The sequence below is a fragment of the Pan paniscus genome, chromosome 1 (assembly GCF_029289425.2).
Source record: "Pan paniscus chromosome 1, NHGRI_mPanPan1-v2.0_pri, whole genome shotgun sequence".
NCBI lineage: Eukaryota > Metazoa > Chordata > Mammalia > Primates > Hominidae > Pan > Pan paniscus.
The window spans coordinates 28,193,615-28,200,272 of NC_073249.2; the positions used below are offsets into that span (position 1 = coordinate 28,193,615).

At 41.0% G+C, this 6,658-nt stretch overlaps 1 pseudogene; it reads left to right on the forward strand.

Annotated features, from left to right (window-relative positions):
* The first annotated feature begins 631 nt into the window (after positions 1-631).
* On the forward strand, positions 632-1,767 carry LOC130541218 (uncharacterized; annotated as a pseudogene).
* The last annotated feature ends 4,891 nt before the right edge of the window (positions 1,768-6,658 follow it).

Genomic DNA, 6,658 nt, shown 5'->3' on the forward strand with positions numbered 1-6,658 from the left:
TACTTGTGTATGATTCACGGAGTTTTTGTGCTGTGCTTTTCAGCTCCATCAGGTCATTTACGTTTTTCTCTAAACTGGTTATTCTAGTTAGCAATTCCTGTAACCTTTCATCAAGGTTCTTAGCTTTCTTGCATTGGGTTAGACCATTCTCCTTCAGCTTGGAGGAGTTTGTTATTACCTACCTTCTGAAGCCTACTTCTGTCAATTCGTGAAACACATTCTCCATCCAGTTTTGTTCCCTTGCTGGCAAGGAGTTGTAATCTTTTGGAGGAGAAGAAACAATCTGGTTTTTGACATTTTCAGCCGTTTTGCACTGGCTTTTCCTCACCTTTTTGGATTTATCTACCTTTGGTGTTTGATGTTGATGACCTTCAGATGGGATTTTTGCATGGTAATCCTTTTTGTTGATGTTGATGCTATTGCTTTCTGTTTGTTAGTTTTCCTTCTAACAGTAGGCCCCTCTTCTGCAGGTCTGCTGGAGTGTGCTGAGGGTACACTCCAGACCCTGTTTGCCTGTGTATCATCAGCAGAGGCTGCAGAACAGCAAAGATTGCTGTCTGCTCCTTCCTCTGGAAGCTTCATCCCAGAGGGGCACCCACTGGATGCCAGCCAGAGCTCTCCTGTATGAGGTGTCTGTCTACTTCTTCTGTGAGGTTTCTCCCCATCAGGAGGTATGGGGGTCAGGGACCCACTTGAGGAGGCAGTCTGTCCCTTAACAGAGCTTGAGCGCTGTGCTGGAAGATCCACTGCTCTTTTCAGGGCCATCAGGCAGGAAAGTTTAAGTCTGCAGAAGCCACGCCCACAGCCGCCCCTTCCCCCAGGTGCTCTGACCCAGGGAGACGGGAGTTTTATCTATAAGCCCCTGACTGGGGATGCGGCCTTTCTTTCAGAGATGCCCTGCCCAAAGAGGAATCTAGAGAGGCAGTCTGGCTACAGTGGCTTTGCAGTGCTGCAGTGGGCTCAGCCCAGTCAGAACTTCCTGGCGGCTTTGTTTGCACTATGAGGGGAAGACTGCCTACTCAAGCCTCAGTAATGGTGGACGTCCCTCCCCCCATCAAGCTTGAGCATCCCAGGTTGACTTCAGACTGCCATGCTGGCAGCAAGAATTTCAAGCCCATGGATCTTAGCTTGTTGGGCTCCATGGGGGTGGGATCTGCTGAGCTAGACCACTTGGCTCCCTGGCTTCAGCCCCCTTTTCAGGGGATTGAACAGATCTGTCTTGCTGGTGTTCTGGGTACCACTGAAATGAAAACAAACAAACAAACAACAACAAAAAAAAAAAACAAAAAAAACTCCTGCAGCTAGCTCGGTGTCTGCCCAAATGGCTACCCAGTTTTGTGCTTGAAACCCAGGGCCCTGGTGGTGTAGGCACCCTAGGGAATCTCCTGGTCTGTGGGTTTCGAAGACTGTGGGAAAAGTGTAGTATCTGGGCTCAAATGCACCATTCCTCACAGCACAGTCCCTTGGGGCTTCTCTTGGCTAGGGGAGGGAGTTCACTGACCCCTTGCACTTCCCAGGTGAGGCGATGCCCCACCCTGCTTCAGCTCACCCTCTATGCACTGCACCCACTGTCTAACCAGTCCCAATGAGATGAACTGGGTACCTCAGTTGGAAATGCAGAAATCACCTGCCTTCTGCGTTGGTCTTACTGGGAGCTGCAGACCAGAGCTGTTCCCATTAGGCCATCTTGCCCGGAATCACATTTCTTCTTTTAGATGAAGACCTGGCTTATAATTTCTGCCAAAGAATATGGATCAGAGTATTTGATCACTGACTATTCTGACTATTCTTAAGGATGGCTACTCTGTGATATTTAGCCATCCATAGACTTAGAGAGGTTTGTAAGTCATCAATTGCTATGTAACAAATATGCCCAAAACTTAGCTGTTCAGAATAACAAACATTTACAATCTCACAATTTCTATGAGTCAAGAATCTGGGCATGGCTTAGCTGAGTGCATGCTGGTTCCAGGTCTCTTGCAAAGCTGCAATGATGGTATGAGCTGGGGCTGCAGTCATCTCAAAGCCTGACTAGGGGAGGATCTGCTTCCAAGACTGCTCATGCGACTCTTGGCAAGCTTCAGGTGCTCACTGGCTGTTGACCAGGTTTATAAGGGTTTATTTTTTATTTTTAGGTTTTGTGGGTTTTGTTTGTTTGGTTGGTTTTTGTCATCTGGGCATCTCCATAGGGCCATATACAATATGGCAGCATACTTCCCAAAGCCTGAAGGCTCCCAGAGAGAGAGATCCAGAGAGGGCATCCAAGACAAAAGCCACAGTCTTTTTCTAACCTAACCTTGTTAAGAACATCCCATCGTTTTCTATCATGTTCTATTCATTAGACGTAAGTTCAGTGATACTGAAGAGAACAGCGTCAATACCAGGAGACAGGGATAAGTGGGGGACATCTTAGCAGCTGCCTACCACACAGTACATGACCTAAAATAGCAGCCTGAAATATCAAAACCTCATACAATTAATATATAAAATCAAGTTACTTCTGTTGCCACTGAAAAATACCAGCTGAACTGAATTTAGGGTGATTTACGTACAGGTAACTTATAAAGGCCATAATCCAAATGATCTGCCAAATATTGGAAACGAAGTATAACAAATTCCTTGTTATCATCACTATTAAATTAAGAGACTAAAGAGAAATAGTGTATTCATTCTGATGCATGGGTCATGCTCCCTTGTTTATGGTTACACTTCAGTCATTTGGTGAATGTAACAACTTGACATATGAACTGTCTTTGAGGGAAATTTGGTTTAGAAGCCTCAGGACTTCATCTCGGAACAATTTCTCACTGAACATACACAGTATAATTATAACAAATCTTACCTCAAGTCATTGTGTGTGTGTGTGTGTGTGTGTGTGTGTGTGTGTACGAGTAAGAGAAAGAGGAAACAGTTAACCATATTCTGTATATGAGGTTGAAAATCCTTTCAACATATTGCAGCCATCAGCTTCATATTGAGATAAAAGTTCACCAACCACAATTCAGAAATTTATGGATCTTGCCATGTCCTTCTAGATTGATGGGAGTTATAAAAACCAAATGCAATTTAGAAATAGCAAAAATAGTCCAGGTGCAGTGGCTCACGCCTGTAATCCCAGTACTGTGGGAGGCCGAGGTGGGTGGATCACCTGAGGTCAGGAGTTTGAGACCAGCCTGGCCAACATGGAGAAGCCTCATCTCTACTAAAAATACAAAAAAAAAAAAAAAAAAAAAAAAGAAAAGAAAAAGAAAATTAGCTGGGCGTGGTGGCGCATGCCTGTAGTCCCAGCTATTCGGGAAGCTAAGGTAGGAGAATAGCTTGACCCCCGGGAGGCAGAGGTTTCAGTGAGCAGAGATTGCACCATTGCACTCCAGCCTGGGTGACAAGAGCAAAATTCCGTCTCAGAAAAAAAAGCAAAAATATTATTTAAAAAACTACAAAGAAGTACTAGTCTATCAGAATTTGATTTCTTAATCTATTAAGGAAGTTTACTCTCTCTAATTTGATTTGTGACTTAGAATTATTCTAGGACATTTTAGAAAAAGGCTAATACAAGCACAATACACTTTCCTACAGCTACAGTGATATCACACTTTATAAAGTGAGGTGCAACATGTTTGGGACTCACCATGTTATCTTTGTGAAACCCAAATACACAAAAGCATCCAGCCAGTAAGTGACAGTCTGGCTACCTGTCCTACCAGTCACTTTTGTTCATCCACATATTCACATTTTCCTTAACCAGGATACTTACTGTCTCTATTTCTGTATGACATGATTACAACTCTGAGAAGGCTTTTGTTCTCTAGTATTTGGAATCCTTAAAAGTACTTCACTTAGTTGTTAGAAATGAAGCAAAATTGTAGTTAAGAAAATTGTTGGGACTATAAAAACATTTGGCTCCTTTTCCGTGATCCAGAAGGTACTGTGTGTTCTTTGGATCTCAGTCAACATTTTGGGCAGTTCCAGATAAGGTATCCAATAACTTCACTTTGTGTCCCCATTTTTCTTGCCCTCATTCCAGAAAAAGTTGGATAGCTGCCTCCCAAATAATTTTATTGTGAGGGAAGTTATTATGAAAACATACTCCACTGGTTTTCACTGACCTCCAAAACACACTCCCTAATTAAGTGCAAATGGGAAACTGACTTGGAGCAGGTTGTCTCTGATTTTGGACTTGGGAGAAGTATTAAAGTTTATGAACTCGATACGCAAGCTCCATCTGCCAAATGAGGAATTTCTTATTTCATTTGGTGACCACACTGAGATTATATAATGCTCCTCAGAAAACTCTGAATGCTGAAGATGCGTAAACCATCTGTCTATGTTGAAAAGTCAAAAAATGCACTGCCCCCACAATGTGTCTCCGGGCATAACTAATTATTTATCCAGAGAAATTTCATCATAGAGTTGTTGGGTTTTTTTTTAACATTGAATTTCTACATAACCATAAAATTTTACAGTACTAAAGAGAGAGTGATCATATTCATGCTCTCACATCCTTTTACAGGAGGCTAGGGTTAGTCAGCTTTAATATTTAAAGAAACCTGAAGACCTGGCAGAGAGAAGTGTGAGAAGCAGAGAAAGGAAAGCAAACAATTTCAGCTCTGCCATCGCATCTTTCCCTCCCCAGCCAGCAGGGGGCAGTAGTAACAGAGGAAGTGAAGCTGGCTTACTTCTGCGACTGAAGATCCAGAAACAAGGAGAAAGGGTGAAAGTTGCATGAGGTTTCTCTGCTCTCCAGTGACCCACCCCACCCCCCCTACCCCATTGGTGGGAGTAGACCTCAGGTGTACTTATTCCAGTTCTCCCATGGTACCGGATTAAGTTATGACAGATAATTAACTATGTTTTGAAAACATGCTATAAGCCAGGCACTGTGTTAAGCACTTTACATGCATTTTTTTATTCCATCCTTTAGCAAAGTAGGCTAAAGTAGGTTTTGTTATCATTTGTGTTTTAAAGATGAGAAAACTGAGGCTTAAGAGATTAAGTAACTTTCTCAAGGTTACCTAGTTAAAACTCTAGCCACTAACTAGTAAAGAAAACTGCAATATTCATCTTTAACCCAGGGATTGAGTCTTATGTTTATTTAATTTGTTTTTGTGTATTTTTTTCATTTTCTAAATTATTTAATCCGACAAAGATGCAAGTATTTTCAGTTGTTTTAATACCCAAAGGGTAATACATGTAATACACAATTATCAGGTGAATTTGAATGCATCAGAGTAATTCAAGAGAAGGAAAAATTTTCCCCAAATTATCAAATTCGCTAACAATGGTGATACTATTGAGTAATGTTATTAACTCAGATATTGTACAGTCACTCTTTCTTTTAGTAGGGTAGCTACAAATTGGATTTATTTCATTTGTTGCCCTCTGTAGTCATTTTGCCAAAATGAAACACTCTCAGTTCAGGGTTTATAATCAGACAGACAGTGTTCTCATATCAGCTCTGTGCTTCCTTCTCTGAGCCTCAGTACCCTCATCTGTAAAAGGAATCATTCATACTTTAGGACTCATTTGATGGTTGTGAAGGTTAAACAAGCTAATACAGGTAAAACATTTAGCCTGACTCTGGCATATAGGAAGTAGTCTATAACTGCTATTATTCTGACTCAATGTCAAGCTTGGAAAACAAGTAGATAATTCAAACAAATGTCCAGCTATTTTGGTTCTGGGTGCCAAAAGTCCAGATGTTTGAGAAACCTCAATTAATAACTATATTTGTTGGTGCTCACTGGTGTAGTTGGCACAATGTGATCACAGGTTACATTTGAGGGCAAGTGGGGGTTAATGTTCTCCCCATTCATGCACAGTTGTCCTTTGTTAGGAACTAAAAATACAAAGGTATAAAGGTTTCCCTTTCTATGTCTGCCGAAAAGATTACCGACAGTCAAGAGGCAACTTTTCTTTTTTTTACAAGCACTTAAATTCCTTTTAAAATCTTAAATGAAAAAAAAGTATTTATTTCCTATACTTTCTTTTCAGCTTTCAAATATATCAGAAAAATCTAAATACAATCCAGTTTTCTTCACTCTAGTCTAATCCTGAGAAGCCCAGCACTGAAAATAAAGATATCCTTTATTTATAAGCATATCTTATAAATAAAAGTTTACCAACCTCCCTTAGAGTTTGTGTTTCCAGGATCTTCATTGTTAAATCATTATTCAAATCATAAAAGTTGGGAAGAGACACTTATCCTTTGCAAAAAGCAAAATACAGCAAATGCATCTCCAACTCCTTTGAACTGTCTGGGTTATGTGAAAAGGATAGAAGTGTAGCTGATTCATCCACACAACCCATCTGTTTTCTGACTGGTATCAGTCAGACACCAGTCATATACTACCCCCTAAGTTCAAATGGGATTGGAGTTAGGAAGTCTAGAAACTAGTCCTGATTCTGTGACCTTGAGGAAGTCCTTCAACTTTCCTGGGCCTCAGCTTCCAAGCAAATAAAAACAAAAGGTTTAGAACATGACATAATTGCTATTAGTGTCCTGTTAAACCCTTGTCTTCTATAACCAAGATCTGTGGTTACTTGATCCAGTTGGGGGTTGTAAGATGAGGTAGACAGTTGTCAATATAGTACCTGAAGTCTACTCTTTCAGGGATAGCTCAGAGGAAAACACCTCAATTTCATGTTTCTCAGACAGGTA